This window comes from Vulpes vulpes, chromosome 15 (genome assembly GCF_048418805.1).
Source record: "Vulpes vulpes isolate BD-2025 chromosome 15, VulVul3, whole genome shotgun sequence".
NCBI lineage: Eukaryota > Metazoa > Chordata > Mammalia > Carnivora > Canidae > Vulpes > Vulpes vulpes.
Window position 1 is genome coordinate 67,274,352 of NC_132794.1, and position 22,558 is coordinate 67,296,909.

The 22,558-nt window shown below is 49.9% G+C and overlaps 1 long non-coding RNA gene across 1 annotated transcript; it reads left to right on the forward strand.

Annotated features, from left to right (window-relative positions):
• Positions 1 to 9,473: 9,473 nt before the first annotated feature.
• On the forward strand, positions 9,474 to 15,776 carry LOC140595804 (uncharacterized). Its single transcript, XR_011997685.1, has 3 exons — positions 9,474 to 10,754; positions 10,886 to 11,009; positions 11,338 to 15,776. It is a non-coding gene; the product is annotated as an uncharacterized lncRNA (long non-coding RNA).
• The last annotated feature ends 6,782 nt before the right edge of the window (positions 15,777 to 22,558 follow it).

A 22,558-nucleotide genomic window follows, 5' to 3' on the forward strand; every position in this document is an offset into this window, starting at 1 on the left:
ATGAAAGCGCCGGCAGGTTTGCTTCCCTGTGAGGACTCTCTTCCTAGGATGGCCTCCTTCTCCTGTATCCTCAAACTCGGAAAGAGGAGCTCTGGTCTCTTCCTCTTCTTCTAAGGGCACTAATGTCATCTAGGGCGCTAATCTCACCCTCCTGATCTCACCTGAACCTTCTTACCTCCCAAAGACCCCACCTCCAAATACCATCACCCTGGGAGGGGGGGGGAGGGCTTCAACAATGCGAGTGGGGGTGGGGAGGAAACACATTCAGTCCTGGGAGCTTAGAAACCCTTCCCAGAACGTACCAGGGTATTGACTGCGGACTGGTCAGTGAAGATAAAGGGTCCCAGGCTGCCTCTTGCCCCTCACGTGCTCAGGCTCCTGGGGACTGAGAGCAGGCCCATCCCAGCGGGCATGAAGGAAAGCAGGTCCAAGTGTAGTCTGTTACATTCCGCACAGGTGGGCGGGCTTGAGGGGCCAGTAAGGTCAAGGACCCTCCTTACCCTCTTCCCTTTTACAGATGAATACATATGCCTGAGCAAAGAGAAGTCAACCTTGAGTACTAGATTTCATTTTTGGGGTCTTTCTCTAAATGCAAGACTCAACAAGAAAAACTCTGGGGCTCACTCGAATGTATAGACTTTAGGACTAAAGATGGAAAAGTCAAAAATAGGACTCATGATATTTAACTGATTATGTACAACAAACTTTGCAAACCACACGTCATATAAAATAACAGAGAAAGACTGCTTTTTTTTTTTTTTGTCTCTTGTATCTCATGAAACAGTTTTGTTCAAACTCTTTAGGCTTATCTCAACATCACTGTCTTATCACAAGAGCCACTTTGGGTTCTCCCCCACTGTCTCCCAGAGCCCATCACCTTTAATTACTACATTGTTTGAAAGCAAGCGTTTTGTGTTTTTTTAAAAGATTTTATTTATTTATTCATGAGAGACACACACAGAGAGACAGAGTCATAAGCAGAGGGGGAAGCAGGCTCCCTGCAGGGAGCCCGATGCGGAACTCGATTCCAGGACCCCGGGATCATGACCTGAGCCAAAGGCAGACACACAACCGCTGAGCCACCCAGGTGCCCCAAATCAAGCACTTTTTTGAACTTGTATTTCTTGTCACTGGAAATTTATTCTGAGCCATAAGTACCCACATGCATAATCCACTGTAAGACAAACTTTCTAAGCTACAGGTATGAGTATATACAGGACTTCTATGACAGTGCCGTGGTGATCGATGATCTTTACAAAGTTTGCACAGAGGGGTGTCTGGGTGGCTCATTCGGTTAAGCATCTGACTCTTGATTTCAGCTCAGGCCATGGTCTCAGGGTCCTGGGCTCTAGCTCTGGGTCAGGTTCTGTGCTCTGGGGGGGGGGGGGGGGAGTCTGCTTGGGAGTCTCTCTCTTCCTCTCTCCCCCTCCCCTCCCTCAAATAAATAAAGAAATCTCTAAAAAATAAAAATAAAATAAAAAGTTCCCAGTACTCCAATCTGTGAAGACCTTGCCCAGCTGGGAGAAATTAGTACATTTCTATTCATTTCTTTGCTTCCTCAACAAATTATGTCAAGTGATCTCCTTACCAATCTAAAAATAACATTGACAGAGTTCCTTTGGGGACTTTGTATATTCTCCAAATAGTATTTTGTTATTCAAAAATACCATCATTGAGAGAACACCCTGTAACTAAAAGCTTATCTCAGGCCACTCCCTCTTTTCTGAAGGATAATTTTAGGGAAGTGGTACAACAGCACGACCTTTGGAAAAAGTGATACTGTCTAATTACTTAAGTCCTTGTTTCCTTCCAAGAAGATTGATGATGGAACTCTCTCGATGCCATTAAGGTCTTTCAGAAGGCAGCTGCCATCAGGGACCTCACTTCTTGACTGATGCATATTCCACCATTGCTGAGCTCCTGAGCCCAGCCTCTCACCCATCCAGTGGCTCAGGAATGTGTTCATGTTTAATCTAGACAGAGGACACCAACATGAGCTGGAGAATTATATTTCTGGATTATTGACTATGCAAAAATGTGTAAGATTTAATTTCTGGAGTCAGGCACAGAAATACCTCTGCTTGGTGCTATAGTTGTAAGATTCTGACACCAACCCCAGTGTGGGTATTCCCCTCCCCCCCCCCCCCCCCCCCCCACTGACCAATTCTCTGACACCAGCTGGGTGTCCTACAATTCACCTCAATTCTGACTCTGTCTACTGGGAGATAGCATCAGATGCCCCAAGTTAGGGGTTCAGCCACACAAGACTGGCATCTCCCCGACTTCAGACACCAATTGCAAATCTAGATTATTACCTGGGCCTCTGACTGACCAGCTATAGATCAGAGGTTCCCATGACTCCCTCTTTGGGTTCATTTAATTTGCTGGAGCAGCTCACAGACTCAGAGGGACTTTTCATTTCCTAGATTACCAGTTTATTATAAAAGAATAAAATTCAGAGATGGCTCAGTGCTTCTGCATCTGCCTTTGGCTCAGGTTGTGATCCTGGAGCTCTGGGATCCAGTCCCTCGTTGGACTCCCCGCAGGGAGCCTGCTTCTCCCTCTATGTCTCTGTCTATGTCTCTCATGAATAAATAAATAAAATCTTAAAAAAAAATAAAATTCAGAAACAGCCAGATGAAAGAAGTACATAGGGCAAGGTATGGGAAGGGAGTGCAGCTTGCTCTCTGAGCATGTCACTGTCCCTAAAATTTCATAAATTCACCAACCCTGAAGCCTTCTGAACTCCAACCTTTTGGGGTTTCATGGAGGCTTCATTGCATAGGTGCAATTCATTAAATCATTGGCAATTGCTGATTGAACTCAATCTCCAGTCTCTCCTCCCCTCCCCACCCAGGGATGGGATCGAAAGTTCTAACCCTCTGATCACATGCTTGGCTACCCAGGCCACCAGTCCCCAATCTTAGGATACTCAGAGACTTTCTAAAAATCACCTCAATAACACAACACAACAAGAGACACCTTTCTGGCTCTCAGTGCAGGAAATCCCAAGGGTTTTAGGAGCTCTGTGCCAGAAACAGGGATGAAGACCAGATATTTCTTTTTATAAATCACCTTAGCACAAGTTACTTATGAAATTTTTACATAAACCTTGAAAGAAAAACTCTCTTAATTGGAAGATTATGGGCAGAATAAATACAAGTACAATTTCTATTTAAGTGCCTTCCTCTACTGAGTATTTACTGTAGGGCAAACATTATGCAAAGAATCCTAAATGCAGTATCTTGTTTATTTTCTTGTTCTAGCATCTTGTATTAAAATGTCAATTCATTTATTTTCATTCTTGTTTTTCCAGTAAGGTAGTTTAAGGCTATACATTTACTGCTAGGTACTGCTTCATCTGCATCTCTCAAGTTTCGTTATGTAATCCTTCCGCAATTCTTCAGGTCTAAATATTTTGTAATTTTTATTAAGACTTTCTCCTTAATCCAAAATATATTTAGGAGTATGTTTGTTTCTAACTTAATAACATTGTGGAGAGAAAATATAATTTGTGGGATGCCTGGGTGGTTCAGTGGGTTAAGTGTCCAACTCTTGATTTTTGGTTCAGGTCGTTATCTCAGAGTTGTGAGATCGAGCCCCAAGTTGGGCTCCACACTTGGGCATGGAGCCTGCTTAAGATTTTCTGTCTCCCTCTGCCCTTCCTCACCTCAAAAAAATATATATATATATATAATTTGTATATTATAAATAACTTAAAATTTATCAAGGCTTCTTTGCTAAAATGGTCAACTTGCTTGAAAAGGATCTATATCCTCCATTCAAAGGCAGGCTTCCATACATACTGATCCATGATCCATACCGGGTCAGGTTTACTGAATTAGCTCTTCATATCCTACATACCTTTCCTCTTTTTTGGTGGCTTGATCTATCAACTCCCGATAAAAGTATAGTAAAAATATTTTACTATAAATATTAATTAATCAACTCCCATAAAGGAACTTATAAATGTACTCATGTTAAGCACACCCAAATTCATAATTGTTATATATTCTTAATGGGATGTTGCTTTTATAATTAAGTATTATCTTGGCTTATTCTTCATAATGCTTTGATCTTAGATTTTATTTGGTCTCACATAAATATTGCTGGACATAAACATTAATTTCCTGAACTTGCCATAACAAATTATCACAAACTAGGTGGCTTAAACCAATTGAAATTTATTCTCTCACAGCTCTAGAGATGAAATGTCAGAAACCAAGGCATTGGCAGGGCAGTGCTCCCTCCAAATCCTGGAGGAGAGGCCCCTTCCTGCTTCTTCAGCTCCTGGTAACCCCCCCCCCCCCACAATCCACGGTTGTGGCACTATCACTCCAGTCTCCGCCTTCACTGCCACGTGGCTGTCTTCCCCTGGGTCCGTGTCTCTCCCCTTGTTCTCAGGGCACCAGTCACACTGGATTAAGACTCTGACATCATAATAACGAATGATATCTGCAATGGCTGTCTCTGAATAAAGTCACATTCTGGGGTGCTGGCAGCTGGGACTTATTGGGGGGGTCACAATTCAACCATAACAATATTTTTTTGGTCTGCGCTGGCTGGATATATCTTTTGCCAATGTTTATTTTCCATCTTTTTTTGTAGTTTTGCTTTAGGTATACCTCAGAAATTCGTTTACCCTAATCTAATAGTCTTTTGATGGGTAATCTATTTACATTTATTGTAGTAACTAATATATTCTAATAAATTTCTGCCATATTTTGTTTCTATTTACCATCCCCCCTCTTTTTTTTTTTGTCTCCTTCCAGTTGTCTTAACTCAGACTCCCCACCCCCCCCCCCAAAAGCAGAGTCTGAGATAAGAGCTTGTCTGTAGCTTGTTTATTTTAGGAAATGATTCAAGGGGTAGGAGCAGAGGAGGGGGCTGGGAAGAGTGAAAGGAGGGTGAAGAGAAAGCCAATCGCCATCCCCCTGGGACCTGGGCGGGGGGGAGGGCTACAGAATCCATCACAGTTGTGCCCACAGACATGTTGATGTTGTTTTTTGAATGCAGCTGTGTCATTTTCACTTCCTCTCTCTAGGTCATAGGTGGCGGGCATGTGTCTGGAGCAGAGGGTATTCCTCACAGCAGAACCACCACCTTGGCTGTCGGCCATTTAGCTTTCACACAATCCTAGGGGGCACTTTATCACCTCTGTTTTAGAAGCGAACAAACTGAAGCTCAGAGAGGTGAAATCACTTGCCCCAAGTCATATGGCTAAAACCTGATGGAGCCAGGAGTCAGACTCTGGTCTGTTTGGTTCCACAGCCATTTCTCTTGACCAGGAGCTCCACCGCCCTGCATGGCCCTGGGTGTGCGCTGAGGCTAGCCCTCATGTACTTGAGTTTCAGTGTCATTTATTGCAGTCTCATCAGGGCAGATTTCCACAAAGAGAAACAACAAACAACCACACTACTACATGGTCTCTGTGTGGCTTTGAACCCATCTCTGTCCAAACAGGAGTGTTCTAGAGAGACTGGGAATGACGGAAGCCAAGAGATGTCTTAACCTCTATTCAAAGAACTTCTGTTTTTGTGTTTTGTTTGCTTTTGGCCCACAGCTCTATCCACTCCCCAAAGAGTATGGTTTTCTAAGTAAATCAGGTAATTATTGACTAAGGCAGGGGCTACCGTGATTGAGAAATTAGCCATGTCTGTTTTTCTTCTGCAGACTCACTGGAAAAGAATGTGAGGTATTCTCATCTCTTCCTCTCCAGGGGCCCTTGTGTTTTGCAGGCCCAGGCTTCTCTTGCCCCCAGGGGGCAAGTTAGAGGCCTCTCTTAGATTGTCTAAGCGTCTGGAGACTTAACCCTAATTCTTAGAGATAGAGAGGGCTGGGGAGGGACCCAGGGGTCAGAGGTCATTGAGGGCTGGCAGGACGCATGAGTGCTGGGCCTCTACCCAGCACCCTGGGGGTGGCAGGGCTCTGGGAGTGGCTAAGATGGGGGGAGGGACATGGCTAGGACTGACAACCGCCCCCCCCCACTCCATGGCCTTCGATTTGGGGAGGATGCTACAAGCAGCAGCAGGATTCAACTGGCCACCAGGGCTTGGATAATGAGCAACTTAACACTGACCAGAACGGATCCGATCAAGGTTCTGCCAAGGTTCTTGGAATCCCCAAGGTTCTAGAATCCTCAAGACCTCAGAGTTCTGTGTGGCAGGAGAGGGAAGGCCCTGAAAAGTGGCTGAGATTGACTTTTCTGAGGGCCTTGTAGGTGGGTCTTAGTATGACTTAATTTAATTTACAAAATCCGCAAAATGTGTCATGGAACACATTCCCAAGTGTCGTGGACTATTTATATCAGTTACGCTAATAACGACCAAATCCTGAAGGGAATTTTTCTAACATACTCGGTAAAACAGGTCTTCCCCCCCCCCCCCCTTTGGCAGTGGTTGCTTTATTCATATTCATATTATGTTGGTTTTACGTGCGATGCCACAAGCTAGGTAAAACAGGTCTTAGTTGTTGTTGTTGTTGTTGTTGTTGTTTAATCCTTTGGAAATGGCTGATCGATAATTGACAGGCTATAATGATTCTAAGCCCTTCTATTGGTAAAAATATCTGCTACCCTGGTAATTTAAATTCCAAATTACCTCCAGATGAAGCTTTAAAAACACCCTGTGATTAAATCCACACCAAATGGAGTTTCTGTGGGAACCTTTGCTGACTCTGAGGACGGCCTGAGTTTGTGGAAGGCTGGGATCTGGACTGGGCTAGAAATGAAACTTGGGGCCCCGAGAACCCTCATCTACAGGACTCGGCCAGGGAGCCATTAGCCCTGGAGGCTGGCCCAGAGCTGAACAACCTTTACCTGGAAATGCCTTAGGAGGAGGCACTGGGAAACCTCTCTAGAAGCTCACAACCTGTCTCACCTGCTCTTATTAGACCATAGAGGTAGGACTCGGGGGTGGGGGCCACTGGGCAGGAGGCCGGGCCCAACGGTTGGGAGGCAACTGCCTACATCTGTCTGTGCGTCTCTATAGCCGGTGAGTGCCAGACAGGCTGGATATGTGTCTCTCTGACACTGCATGTGTGTCTCTGCACGTGTGTGTCTGTGGGGTCAGGGATGCATTGAATCAAGTCATAGTTTTCTAAACCACGTGGTTCACAGGACAGAACAGGTGGCCCAACTTCTCAGCGGGGAAGCCACCTCCGGAGGCATAGACCACCTGCAGCCCAGCTGGGGGGGGGGGGGTGGCTGTGGGCAAGGAAGACAGGGAGGAGCAGTCTGGAACTTCAGCTTGGCTGAGGGGGAGGAGGAGGAAGGAGCAGGGCGGAGGGCGAGCAGTGAGCAGCACATCCTCAGCAAGGGGCTGGGGAAGCCCAGCAGCCACAGGGAGGCCAAAGGGCTCTCAAAATATGACCTCCAGTTTCTAGGAGAGGAGCTGGGCTTCAGAGGTGTCCCCTTCCCTGCACGGTCACATCGTCTCCTCCTTCCCAGTCCTGCCACCAGGAATACAGGGGGAACATCTTTATTTTCCGGTAACTGCTTTGCTTAGGCTCGGGGCTGGGCATTTTCCACTTGCAATCTCTGTGCGCTTGCTCACTGTGACCTGTGCTTTGTTTTCCCCATCCTAAAGACCAGGAAACTGAGGCTCAGAGGGAGTAGGTGGGTTGCTCAAGGTAACAGGCTGATGGGTGTCAGCTGAGGCGAACCTGTGTATGCTGAAGGCCAGAGTAGATGTATCACTTGACAGTCATCTACCTCTGGGCTGCCCTCTCTCTGCCGTGAATGCCCGCTCCCCGCCCCCCACCCCACAGACACAGTCAGTCCCTTGATGGAGGGTGACAGCCCAGATGGCCAGGGTATCCACATGACAGTTGTCTCTGTTTATGATATACACACAAAACAACAACAACACAATATTAGACCTAGTGAAAGCCATGCTTTTACACCCTTCTCTTCTTTCTGGGTATGATGAGGCAGTTGGGGGCCAGGGAGCCTCTAATTAGCATAGTGTTAAGAACATGAACTTTGGAATCAGACAGCCTGGAACCTGAATCTCTGTTTATGAGCTCTGGGATACTGGATGAGTCACTCAACTTTTCCAAGCTCATGTCTTCATCTGAAAAATGGGATAATAGTATTTACCTCCTTGGCTACTGTGTGGATTAAATGAAGCAAAGCGTATGCGTGCACAGCATTTGGCAGCCAATAACCACCCAATAACTGGAAGCTCTAATTATTCCTAATAATAATGGTGGTGGCAACAAAACCAACCAAAGCAGCTGGATGATCACAAAAAACAAGGTGAGCTGGGTTCTATGCAGAGACAAGGTTGTGACATCTGTGTTGTTGACCAAACCAGAGCAAAAGAGGATGTTGAGTAGCCTGCTGCCTGGCCTCAAAGAGGGAAGGGGCAGATGTCGGGGACCCCTAACCTTGAAGTGGAAAGTTCTGGCATTGATCTGGATGCATGGCCTAATTTTCACCTCTTCTGCTCTCAGAGTTTTAATGGGGCACGCTGAGTGCTGGGCATTGACATAGATAGGACAAGTGTGACCCACACTATGGGCTGGAAGCCAATACTGGGAGGGAATGCAACTGGCACCAGGTGCCACAGTGTGTCTGCTCTTTGTCCCGACACCTGTCAGCTGGGAATTCTGCATGTCATCAGTGCTGTGGGGTATGACCAGCCCAGAGTAAGACCCTACTATAGACCAGCAGTGGCATCTGTCAGTGCCAGTGTGTCTCAAGGGGGGATGCATTTTTAGTGGTTTATTGTCTTGACTACCAAAAAAGATTCATGAAAATTGTGAAAAAATATATTAAAACAATGTATAGAAAGTATGAAGGTAAAACAGTAAATGGATATATGTATATATGTAACTTTTTTTTTAATTCTGGAAGTTTTCAAAGACAGAAGTAGTATGAATGGCATAGTGAATCCGCATGAGCTCATGACTTGCCTTCGACCACCAGAATAGTGTGTGCATGGGAGTCCCAATTAAAGCAACGTGGCTTTAACATCTTCCCAGTGAGTTAATGAGCTCCAGTGATCCCTGTAGTGCAAATATGTTAAATTTCCTAATTATCCAAGTGCCTGAAATTACTCCCCGTCTCCTTTCCCAACTGCCTTGAGCATCACAATCTGAATGAAGTAAGAAAGAGTGAAGTTAATTTACCCCAAATCATACAGGAAGCTTAAGCAGTGCCTGAAACATGGGTATTCCATAAGAATTGAAGTAAAATAATAATGCTAGGACAAGAGCTCCTGTTTATTGAGCACTTACTATGTGCTTGCTCACTGAATTCTCACACCAGGCTGTACCACGTATCCTATCTTCATCCCTGTTTTACCAATGAGGAAGTTGGACACAAAGTTCATCCACTTACCTAACCTCACACAGAGCAGAGCAAGGACTTTGACCCAAGCACTGAGGACTCCAGAGTCTGTCTTCTTAGCCAGCACACCAGGGGGGCTCCAAATCAGGTGACCCCTGCACCAAAGCCCGACATGGGCAAAATGAGTGCTGCTGGGAAAGATGAGGATGGAGAGAAAGCCGCTTGTACGGAGCACTGCTGTGGGACCAGGCGCTGTGCTAACTGCTCCCCTGTAATGTCCTCACAAACCCCTGCCACGGAGCTGGGATCGCTCAGGAGGCGATGACACTAGCACTCTTCCAGATGAGGCACCCTCCTGGTTTCCTCAGTGCCAGGCCTTGGGTGAGATCCCGTATTTTTTGGGGGGGGGGGGGGACACCCTATTTGCAACTATGCATAGAAAAAAGTCAGGAAAACTATCTTCTACCAAATATCAACAAGTGCTTACCCTCACCCGCCCACAGTAGAAGGGTAAGGGGAGGGGGGCTATAGGGTTTTTCTTTTCTTTTTTGTTAATCTCAACTTTCTAATCTCTCTACAATAAATTCCTTGTGTTACAGAGAGTAGGGGAGGAAAAAAGGGGGAAGAATGAAAAAAAGAAAGGGAGAGAAAATGGCACCCCAAAGCCGGCGTCAGCAGGCCGGAGCTGGGGCTGGGGTGGGCATGAGGGCAGCAGGCGAAGCGGTTGGGAGTGTCGGGCAACATGAGATGGGCAGCCCCAGGGGATGGCAGGCTCAGGTTAGGCCCAGACTGGCTTTAAAGGTCATGGTGCATGGGTGCACATGTCCTCATAGGACCCGGGGGCCCCCAGAGGGCGCAGCAAGTCAGCCCGTGTAAAAATACGCAGTATGGCCAGCTAAGGTTTCTGGGGGGGCCGCCGCCACGGGAAGCAGCCACCTCGCCCTCGGAGGCCTCCAGGCCCACGCTCCCTTGGCAGGTCCTCCCACAGCCCCAGAGCCGGGGCTGTTTGTTCTCAAATGCTGCATCTTTGGGATTAAAAATAACCCTTGAGCTTGGCTGCCTTCTCCCTGCCCTGGGGGCAGAGATGGGCCATGCTCCCAGTCTGGGCATTTTCAGCCGGGATGGCGCTGTGACCCACCAGACCCTGCCCGCTTAGCCACCCTCCGTCAGGAACGCTTGATGGAAAGGGAAAGGAAGGGACTTGCAGGGTCTACCAGGAAGGAAAGTAACTGCCCCAGAAGAGCAACACGGATGCCACCAAGATCACAACGGAGCTTTCCTAAGAGAAATGACAGGCCCCTTATGGGCCACGCGGGGCCATACGGTGTCAGTTCTGCTGCAGTGTGGAGAGCGTTCGAAGAGGGCACGGGCCTGGCCGGCCCCCACAGATGTGTGTCAGTTTAAACTCCAGCAAGAGGGGCGCCTGGGGGACTCAGTGGTGCAGCGCCTGCCTTCGGCTCAGGTCATGATCCAGAGGTCCTGGGATCGGGTCCCGCATCAGGTTCCCCGCTGGGAGCCTGCTCTCCCTCTGCCTGTGTCTCTGCCTCTCTCTCTCTCTCTCTCTCTCTCTCTGTCTCTGTCTCTCATGAATAGATAAATACATCTTTAAAAGGAAAAAAAAAAGTCCATCATGAGCAATACTCCTTTCAGATGAAAAAGTGGTGCGACCAAAGATCCCTGTTACAATGTCCGGGAGGGCTGGTGCTGGTGACTGCAGGTAAGGCCACCTTCGGGTGGGCGAGGTTACTGTGATTTTAAAATCTCACACACACAGGCCTTCCTCCGTTCTGATCCTTGTCCCATGGCTGAGGATCCCCGGGGGAGCCTAGCTCATCTGCTCTGCAGCTGGGGAGCCTCAGAGAGGACAAGGCCGCTGGGGAGGTGCGGTGGCGGCGATTAGAACCCTAGCTCCCTCCCCCTCGGGGGACTCTGGGAGCTTCTTGGCTCTCCTTAGGTGGGGGCAGAGAGCCCACCTCTGGAGATCTGGAGGAGGGGGCTGCGGGCACAGCCAAGGACACACCTCGTGGCCTCACCCCACCTCACAGGTGATGGGGGAGAGCCGCTGCTGGAGCAACCCATCCCACCCTCGGGGTGACCAAGAGGGCTCACCTGGAGTTCCAAGTGCAATCGTTTGTGATGCTGCCAGAAGCGCTGTGTTGAGAAATCGGGCATGATAGACTGTTGACGTGTGTCATCCGTGCCAGGTTGGGATGTGAGGAGACATGTGTTTCAAGTGTTGGCCGTCCCTGCCTTGTCCCCACCTGGAATCCCACAGCAAGGGTAATGAGGCAGTGTCCCCGTGGGGGAGTGATCAGGGGGGCCAGACCACAACCAGACGCTTCGTGCCTTGATACCAAGACAGCTGCTTAGACAGCCCAATGCCTTGATGCCTCGAGTGGATGGCGCAGAACCTGAGTCCCCTTCCCATTAGAGAAATGGAGTCCCAGCTCACCCACTGCCCACTGAGACACCTAGGAGAACACCGAGGGAAAGGCCTGGGAAGCGAGGCATCACACAGGGGAGACAGCAGTCAGGACTCCACAGCCGTGCCTATCTTTAGCCACTGATGTTTTCTGGAGAATCCGTGTGGAGAAGGAATGGGGTGTGCAAGATGGGGAGCGAGTGCTCCGAGTGGTGGAGCCACAGGAGCCCCTTGGACAAGTGGGAAGGTTCCACCTGCTCTTGGGAGGTGGCTCTCCTGGCCCCTGAGAATTTCTGGATGGGGAGGAAGAATGACTCTTAGGTGGATAGGACAACTCCCAGAGCCCCAGCCCTTGGGGATCTCATGGGGAGAGCGGGGAGGCTGAGTAGCAGGTGTGAGGCCTAGCAGCGTCCCTGCCTGCGCCCAACCACCGTTTCCACGCACCCCGGCCCAGCCTGGCTTCGCTCGTCCTTCCCCAGCACGGCCACCTGCAACTCCAGCACACTTCTTTGCCTCTCTTGCTTTCCTTTCTCAAGGCCCCAAACTCCCTCCTCATGCCTTTAACATGATGCCCTCAGCTCCTTTTTTATTATAAGGACCACGCTAGGGCCCCTGCGGCCTTTCTCTTTCTTCCTATGCCCCACATTCACCTGCTCCCTCCCGCCACTGTGGTGGAAGGCTGTCCCCTCTGTTCCAAGGAGAGCCCCCCACCCAACTGGGTCTTCCATCCCATCAGCCCGCTGTTCCCTCCTCCAGGACTTTCCAGCTCTGTCTCTCCACAGACACCACCCTGCTTCAGAGAGCTCCCCTGACAGGCTGTCGCCTTGCACCTGGGGCCTTTGGAGCCACCTACCAACAGCTCCTTTCCCTTCATTGCCAAATACAACATGTCTCTGGCTTGATAAGTTGGTTGGCTGCTTGCTCACTTGGTTGATTGATTAATTGCTGCCAAAGCCACCTCCGCCTTCCCGCCCCTGACTCTGCCTCTGAGCCTCAGCACAAAGGGTTCCTTATCGCCACCCCTGGGCGCTGGCCAGCGCCTGGAGTCTCCTCCCTCCAGCCCACAGACGACTCACCTGCCTCTTCCCCACGGTTCCCATGCCCCGCGTGACCTCAGGCCCCCAGATGTTCCTGGAATTCTGAGCGTGACTCAGAATGGACATCTGTCACTCCACACTGAGGCTGCCTCAGCTTGTCACAAAGCCTCTGTTTCCTGAGTCAAATGGTGATAATCACACCTGCCTCACAGGGTAAAGACGAAATAGGATAATAACTGTAAAATGCTTAGCATAGTGCCAGACAACATTAAGTGTTCAATAAATGATAATAATTGTGAATTATCTTAGCTCATGCATACCTCTGGTTACGGGCAGCTCAGTCCCCCAGAAGGTAGCCTGTTCACTGCCGGACGTCACCCTGATTTTGAGCAAGCTTTTCCCTTATTGCTTTAAGAGATATGACCTAGCACAATATTCCAAGCACTCTCCTAGTGCTTTACAAATTTTACTATTGTGACCCTTATGGCAACACTATGAGGTATCCCTAATTTATAGATAAGGTAACAGAGGCACAGAGAGACTAAGTAACTTGCCCAAGGTCACAGAGCCAGGAACTGAACCCAGGCAGTCTGACTCCAGAATTCTTGGTTCACATGGTACACAGCTATCTGTTGGGTCACGTTTAATTAAAAGGACATAAACTAGCCCCTGCTCATGGGAGTGCTCTGAAGTAACACAGAACGGTTCCCAGACCGACTTCATTCAAGTCCAGGCACTGCTTTGTATTTACCTTTGTTTCTTCATTCATTAAAAAAGCACTTATGGAAATTCTAGTACGTTCCTGGCCATACGGTGCCCTGAGGCCCCGGGGTGAGCGGGCAGGCCGTGCCTCTCGCAGCGCTCCTAGTGCCTTTTGGCAGCTGACAGTGCCTGGCACCCAGTGGAGTTCTGGGGACCAGAGTGGGCTCAGTCTCTGCATAAAAGCCCCCAGCTCTGGGGGTGCCCAGGGATCCCTTTACCCAGAGGGCTTATGGCAGGAGCACAATGTCCACGGAAAGCGCAAGTTCAGTAGAGATGCCTTGAAGCCTCGTGTGCAACCAGGGATCTTTGAAGATCAGTGTTGGTCAGGCTTGTTTAGCGATGAGGGGGATCACTTACATTCTAGAGAGGTCCCCGAGCGGAGCCAAGTTCCAGCACGCTGATGGCCTCACCAACTCACTGGGCCCTGGGGAAACCTCCTGGGAGGCACTGGACTCCCTCCCCACTTGCTTCTGGACCAGCCAGCCCAGGGATGGCCCCTCCCTTTCCAGGCCTGCCCTCGGGGCATCCCCCCCCCCAGAATCTCTCAGCCATGCTGAGACAAAGGTGGGGTGGAAGAAACAACCGGACCCCAGGCTTGGAGAAGCTTGGGATAATGGGCTAAGGTGACCCAGTATCAGTAGGACTCATCGAGCCAAACAGAAGCGGGAACAGGGCTCCACTTACACAGGAAGCTTGACTCGCAGCCTGAGGGACTTCCTTTCTTATTATGAGGATGGAGCAAATTCCTCAACATCAGTTTCGAACTGGGCCTGATGCCCTGGCATGGCTGCATGGCTCGGCAGGGTCTGACCTGGAACCTTCCAGACTTCATCTATTCCCACTCTCTCCTTTCCTGCTGCCCCAGCCACACTGGTCTCCTCAAGTCCCCAGGAGCTCACCTGGCTCTTCCTGACCACTTCTCCTACCAGGAAGACTCTTCTCCCTGGTCTCAGGGTGCCCCTTCCTTCTCATCATCCTACTCAGATTTCACGCTCTCGATGATGTCTTCTCTGAACAGTCTAAACTACGACCAGCTCCAGCCGCCTCTACCTGCTTGTTCTGGTCTATGTTCTACATAGGGTTAAAGTATAATTTTTAAAAGTGAAAAATATGGCTCTCACACAAAAATAGAATAGATACATGTCAAAGATTTGTTAACTTAGGGGCACCTGGGTGGCTCAGTGGTTGAGTGTCTGCCTTTGGCTCAGGTCGTGATCCCAGAGTCTTGGGATCGAGTCCCGCATTGGGCTCCCCTCAGGCAGCCTGCTTCTCCCTCTGCCTCTCTCTCCCTGCCTCTCTCATTAATAAATAAAATCTTTAAAAAACTTTTTTTGTTAACTTGTTAGTGAAGGAAACAGTAAGATCACTTAGTGCTGGTTCCAAGAGCGTTTGAGGATTGTGTATGGGCATCAAAATAAACAAAAATGCTGTAGGATCTCTAGGTTAGGTACAAACACATCTACCATTTTGCAAGATTGGACAGCCGTGACCTTTGAGATAATCTTTCTATGGGCTTGCAACGTACAAGTTAACACATACCTTTGGTGTCTGAGTTTTAATCAACTAGCAAGTAGGTAAGTCAAACACAGGGGAGTCCTCTGGAGCATTAAGTGATTGTTGTGTGGTGCTGTTCATCAAAGCCCACATATGACTTTCAAAGGACAGAGTGTACTCTCTTTTGCCTCTCTCGAAGTTCTGGATAATTTTTTTCAGCAATAGTATGCATCTCTATCTGAGGTTGTCTTGTGTGTATCATTTACTTCTCACCAGCCTCAACCTACTAGCATAAAAGCTCCAAGAAGGCATAAGCTCTGTCAACCTTGATGATCACCAAGTAGAATCTTGGTGTCCCCAGATTCTACTTCAGTCCCAGGGGCAAAGTAAGTGTTTAATAAATATTTGTTGAGTAAAGAAAATAAGTTATAATCAAAAGTTGTGCTTGGAGTCAGAAAGTAGAATAGAACCTAGAAGGCGCTGGGGGTGCCGGGAACGGGGAATTATTGTTCAGTGGGAAAGAGGTTCAGTTTGGGATGACGAAAAAATTCTGGAGATGGATGCTGGTAATGGTTGCACAACAATGTGAATGTACTTAACGCCACTGAGCTGTACCCTTAAAAATGGTTAAAATGGTAGGTTTTATGCTACATATACTTTACCACAAAAAATTACATAATTATAATGGCAGCCTCTTGTCAAAGACCTATGCTCTGCCGACACTGCCCTGAGCACCTTCTGTATATATAAATCCTGTATTTCCCCACAACTCTGTGCCTGGGCATTTTTCACTATTTTCCTAGCCTAAGAAAAGGAATGAGGTCGAGAGAAGGAAAACAACTTGCCCAAAGTCACACACCTAGTTAATGATAGAGTTGGAATTTGAGACCAGACAGACTGTGCTCCTAACCATGGGTACACTTAGGGTCCAGGTTATCCATCCTGTGTGACTCTCTAAGAAGGAGCAATCTCCTTGTCTAGAGAGGTCAAGGAAGCCTTCCTGGAGGAGCTGGAGTGTCAGGCAGGAGCTATCACACAGAGGTGCCAGGTCAACTTGCCCTCTACTGTGGCTGCTCTACCTGACTCATTCCTGACTCATTCCTGACTCCAGCTCACTGAGGCTAGTTCTCCTCCCCTAAAACCCAGAGCCTCCCCAAAGCAGAGTGTTGTGGGCGGGCTCAGGAGCGGCCAGGATGCAGGCACAGCCTGTGCCTCTTCCCTTGCTTCTGGGAAGGGTATAGGGATAATGAGCAGAACTCAGTGAACAGAGTGGCCAGCACCTGCTTTCAAACCGTGGCTCCCCCACCCCACGCCCGCCCCCATTCCTCTACAGCTGCACAATGAGATTGCCCTGTGTGCTGCTGGGCCCCAAGGCCCAGGGTCAGGCAGGCAGCACTTAAATACTTTATTAGCCAGACAATACCCTGCATCTGGTCCAGCCCAGCAGCCCACCAGTGCCACACCTGCTTCTAAGGCCTGAGGGAGAAACGTAGACGTGTGCTCCGGAGTGTGGGTTATCCTTCTCTTTCTGACCCAAGCCAAAGAGGCGATTTCCCTGCAGATGGTTCCAAATTGGAGCTCTCAAAATCTTGATCCTGCTACTGTAGCCATTGGACTGCATGGACCTGCCCCTGGACCCTGAGTCAGACGGGTCCTACCCATGGAGAACGCAGGCTAGTCTGAACCCCAAGCACACATTCTAGGACCAAAGGAAAGGAGCGTGGGGGCATGGCTGTGATGGCAAGGTATGTGGTGTTTCTGTGTGCACAGAGGTGCGGGATGCCCCCATCCTGAACGGTGGTGCCTTCTCAGCCACTCTCCCCTGCAAGGTGCAACCCACCCCACACGGCTCCCTGACTACCAACCACTAGTGGCCGGCCTGGAGGGGGGTTCTCCGGGGATTGAGGAGGAATATCCCAGAGCTCCCACAAGAGTGATTATTTGCTTAATCATGTAAGCGCACTCTCCCCTGGGCAGGCGAGGGGCCGAGGGGGGCATCTCTCTTCTGCAGGCTCCAGGCAGGGCTCATCCCAGACCCTGAGACCCTGACCTGGGAGCCACCTGGGCACCCTCCCACCAGCTTTTAAAGGAGAAGAGTGTTGAGCAAGCAATGTCCTGGAGGCAGAGCTGGTAAAATGAAATCTTTATGGGTCAAATCTTATTTTCCTCCCGATGATACAATGGTTCTTTCTCTCAAGTATAACTAGTGAAGCTGGCAAAGACAGAGGGTATCGTCTGCCAATTCTGTTTGCTTAAAAGAAGGCAAATCGGGCTTTTGGGAGCTGGGAAAGCATTTTATGGCCCCAGCAAGATGCAGCCCCTCCCTTGGGGGCCCTCTGGGGCCTGCACCCTGGGCAGATGCGGGAGCCGGGTGAGGGGACGGCCCCTGGCAGGGACAGGGATGGGCCTGGTGGCCGGCACGGGTCAGGCCCACCTTCCACAGCTCTCCTCTCTCCTCGCCTCAGTCTTGCAGCTAAGAAGCTGAGGTTCAGAGTCGAGGTCCTTATTGGCTTCTTTAGACCAGAAAACCAGGCCATGTCCTCTGCATTCTCTTTTCCTTGAGGTCACAGGAGAAAGGCCTGCTTGCCCTGCCTGTCGCCCGCTCCCACCTGCTTCGGGGACCAGCTGGTTAGTGGCTCACTGGGGCTGGGTTGCTAGTAAATCCCCAGGAAGCGCCCCAGTACGCTGGAGGAATGTGTATGTGTTTGGGCGGGGGGGGGGGGGGGGGGGGATGTCTTCTGAGCACTGGAAATCCCAAGGAGGCTGGGAGGCTGGGGCCCGGGGAGAGAGGAGTGTCCCTCAGCTGACAGCCGTGGGCCTGGTGCTCTGACACCTGGCTGCTCAGTCCACAGAGCTGGGGGTGCTCCCGGGGAGGACGGACCAAAGGGCAAGGCATCCGGCTCTGCTCCGGGCACAAGACCAAGCCCTGCAGGTGCTTAATCATCCCCGGAGAGTGATGCCGGGCCACCTGCAGGCCCGAGGACTGTGACTGTGACGTGAGCTCCTGTGGGATGGCTGCCCTCCCCCCGCCCCCAGGCTTTCTATCTGAAGTTGGGCCAGGAGACCTGAGTTTTCCACTCAGACCGAGCATTCGGTGCCAGTCCTCTGTCTGTCCTTGGCCAGCCTCTCCTTGGATGGACACCGTGGCCCATGAGGGAATCGGTTCACTGGTCTTGTACCCCAGTCGCTGTGGCCTTACTCTCTGCATGAAGAGGTTCCCGGGTGCACACCTGTCCACCTGCTGGGCTCCCCCTCAGCCCAGGCCTCCCTCAGCTCTCAGGGCCTTGGTCACAGGCCTCAAGGGTTTCTCTCATCACACAAAATGCAAGCACAACTGGGGAAGAGGCCTGTTGACTCTTGGGCTCAGGAAAGACATGTGTTCTGGAAAGCCAAGGTCAGAGGCAAGCAGGGCCCCTTTGTTGGGTTAAATGCTCTGCTGCCACTGTCCTGGCATTCTTTCTTTTTTTTTTTTTTTTTCTTTAAGATTATTTATTGGAGAGAGAACTTGAGAGCAGGGGGAGGGGCAGAGGTGGAGGGAGAGGGATAGGCAGACTCAGCTCGGTCCCGATGTGGGGCTTCATCTCACGACCCTGAGATCCTGCCCTGAGCCGAAGCTAGGAGTTGGACACTTAACCAAATGAGCCACCTAGCACCCCTATCCTGGCATTCTTAATAATCGTATCTTCCAATTTGTGTTTTGCAAGTGAAGCCCAAAGGACGATGAGGAATACCCATGGGCAGAGGAGACACGCAGGCACCGAGGAGCCTAGCAATGTGCACGGGCCTGTTCCTTGCTGTTCCACGTGCACAGAGCATTCCAGCTGCCCTGCGAGCACAGAATTCGGGGGGACAACACATGGGAACCCAGCAAGACCCGTTGCAAGGGCTAGATAAGCATGCTCTGTCTCTGACACTGACAATGCCAAGAGGCCACGCTTTCAAATCAAATCAGAACTCGGCTCAAGTGCAGAAAGGAGGCAATGGTGGTCTAAGAAGAGGGAACCTCTAAGCAGGTGGTCCCTCTCTTTTCTCGCTCAGGTTTCTTCCCTGTAGGAACCAACCACTTAGGCTAAGAATGACCCGATGATTTGGCGATTCCACAGACCAACTAAAGACTCTTATTTGCATGTAACACTGGCATTGCAAGCTATAAAAACCAGTAAGATGGACACAAATAGGAGGCCCTATTTAATTTCTCTTTACCTAGAATGGCATTAAATAGCAAAAACAAACTCTCAAGACCATACAAGAGGTAGACACTGAAAGAAAGGAAAATCTTCGTATTTTTGTTCCCTTAATGGTCCTTTTTCTTGCTTTTTGAGCAAGGGGTCCCTTGTTTCCTTTCAAAGGAGGCTTGGCAGTTTACGGAACCGACCCTGGAAGCAAAGCTGAGGTCAAAAATCTTGCCTGGTGCTGAGGCAACCTCAGGCAACTCTTCACTCATTTGAGTTCTAGTTCCGCATCTGGAAAGTAGAGGAAGAACTTCAGAGCTATGGAGGGTTACAGTGAGTGATAGGACAGCCACACCTTGTTGACCCCTGGAGCTGGACAAGGTGCTGTGCTAAGTGCTTCACCGCTCCATCTCCTTTCTTCCCCAGAGCAACCCTGTCAGCGGGGGTATCAGCCGCTACGCTGGGCTCCCATGGTGTTTGGGCCCATCTGGCACGCGTGCTCTCTGCTGCTGCTGTACCCAGCTCTGTCCTGGGGACCATCATGGTATTACGTGTACAGTTTGGTGGGACGGTCTCATATCCTTTCTTAGCCACAGGGCAGGTCTGTGACCCCACTAGCTCCATCAGCAGGTCTGTGACCCCACAAGCTCGGTCAGCTCTGTCTCCCAGATCTGTGTTCATGAGAGGCCATACCCCCTACCCCCAACTGGATGCAGCCTTGGTTGGTTCTAGCTTCTGGGATCTCGGAGTATACCTCAGGGGCCTGAAGTCTCTGAGACCCAATTTCTGCATCAGCTCCCCTTATTCTGTGAGCCACCTACATCTAGCCCCCAAGTCTGCCTTTGTTTAAACAAAGGGTTTACCAGGGGTGAACCAGGGTCTGCTTCTGATGCCAACTCAAAACCCCTAAATGCTTACTCCTCCTCAGTTTCCAGATAAGGATGCCAGGCTCAGAGAAGTAAAGCAATCTGCTCCATGCCCCACAGTAAGTGAGTAGCAGAGCCAGCATTTGAACCCAATAATGTCAGGATGCAGGATGCTCACCTTCTTCGGTCTCTAATATAAGGTGCCCCATGCAATGCCCTGAATGGACGCTCCCTTCTACCCAATCGTGATAGCTGCTGTGCCAGGCTCATTGCCTCTCAGCAACCTCCACCTTTAGTGCCCTCAGCTCACAGATCTTTGCTCTGTGGGTCCCTAACAGAAGAGGCAGGAGGGGAATAGGGCAGGAGGCTCTAGGCCTGCACCAGCGTGGGAAGCTAACCCTGCCTCCAGCAGTCTTAAACTGAACTGAACTGAACTGAACTGTCTTAAAGCGGAATGTTACAGGCTCAAGCCCTCTCTTTAGGGCACCAGGAGCTGTAGAGGAAGACCGAGCCCCCACCGTAACCCACCCCAGGCTGGCTTTGTGACCCCTTGGGCTCCAGTGGGAGGTCAGGCTCTGTGTGACTAAGGAGAACTAGGCCCGTGGCTGCCTTGGATGATGAAAGGCACGGTCTCCTACCCTCTAAGCCCAAATATGGGACTCATCCGGCCGGGTGCAACTGACTTCTGGCCTGGCTGGACCCACATGTCCTACAGGAGGACGTCTGATGGTTTATCTGTTACACAGAGCAAACCTGCACACCTGCCTCCCCTGCCTCCTCACATATATCATCTCCCACTCTCCTGGTTTTTATAGTCACAAATGCAACTGGCTAGATTCCGGCCCAGACACGGCTTTGCAGCTCACGGGAGGTTCCATTTTCTCTACAGGGAAAAATCATGGTTCAGGGGAAAATGATCAGAGTGTAATATGATATTAACTTACAGACCATGAGACAGTCCTGAAATGATATGATTTTTGTTAAATGTTGCATTTATGTGCTTGTGTATGTTTGTTCAAGGAACCCTCTTGTTACTTTCTTTGGTCCTCATAAAAATCCCATGGTCAGTAGAGCCAATGACAGTCTCATTGGGAGATGAGGCCACTGAAGGGCAGAGAACCAGGACTATCTGAGGTCAACAGGCAAAGCTGCTGTAGGATCAAATGGAAACTCAGCTCTTTGCTGGCCAGCCAGGTCCCACCTCGGGGTGCATCACTGCCATTGGGCTCTGGGTGGAGCATGTGGCCAGGTGCCTCCCCACTTGGCTCTGTGGGAACCTGAGGGTGATGTGTTAAGTCCTCTGTGCTGGCACCCCCTGGTGAAACACTTTGCAGATCACATGCCCCTTCTGTCTGTGGGGCCCGGACTGGCATTCTGTTGGGGGCAGCTCCAGAGCAATCATTTCACGTAGCAAGCAAACACTGAGAGCAGATTCAGATTTAAATGACAGCTTACTTCTTTCCCAGATGTCAGATAGCAATTAAGATAAGGCAGAGGTTATAAAATAAAGCCCAGCCTACCATGCTGTGTCAGAAGAACAGGTCCACGTCAATATGCTGTGTATGACTTCATGGTCCCTTGTGTCTTGGGAAGAGTCCTGTGATGAAGAGGCACCAAGGCTGGAGGATGAGTTTCAGGAGAGCAGGGACCTTGCTGGTTTGCTCAGTGCTCTATTCCACATCTAGAATAGGACCTGGCCTACAGGAGGTGCTCTGTGAATGCTTGCGGAATGAAAGAATGATGGACTTCCAATATTTCTAAGCAAGGTTGATGAGATCCCCAGGCAGGGGGCACTTTGCCATCAGAGTTTCTATTTAATTCTCAGGATAGAACTCTGAGGTGGGGGAGACAGTAGAGGCAGAGAATCTGAAGCTCAGTTTTGCTGAAAGTAACACAGTAAAATCAGTAACCGGAAGGGCTGTCATCAATAACGCAGGTCCAGCTGATTCCAGGCCTCCTGCTCCCCACACTGAGCCACACCAATAACCCTCGAAGGCCCTTCCAGGCCCCCACGTTGACAGCACTGAACCCTCTCTTATCTGCAAGGCAGCCAGCGTCACGTCCTGCTAACTGCCACCGAGGTGGCTTCTGTGTCCTACCCCAGCGCATTTTAGATGCAGGGAGAAGAGCAATGACCACAGGGTCACAACTGGGGAAGGAGTGAGGATGTGTGTGTGTGTGTGCACAGGCACATGTGTGGTTTTAGATGTCATCTCTGGATTCTCAAGGTAGATGAAAGTGAAATGTCCGTCAGTCAGTTCCTGTACACACAGCCCTGAAGGGCGTACAAAGCACTGAAAATGCAGTAAATTAGAAAATAGAAATCATGCGATCTTCATCTTTATATCACTTTTCTATTAGCCATTATAGTGGCTAACACAATTTCTGGCACATCATAGGTTCTTAATCCACATTAAGTAGGATGAAAGGGTTCATGGGAATAATCCAACATTGACTATATAGCAAAATAACAATAATCCTATAGCACTTTTAGCTTTCAAAGCGCTTGGCGT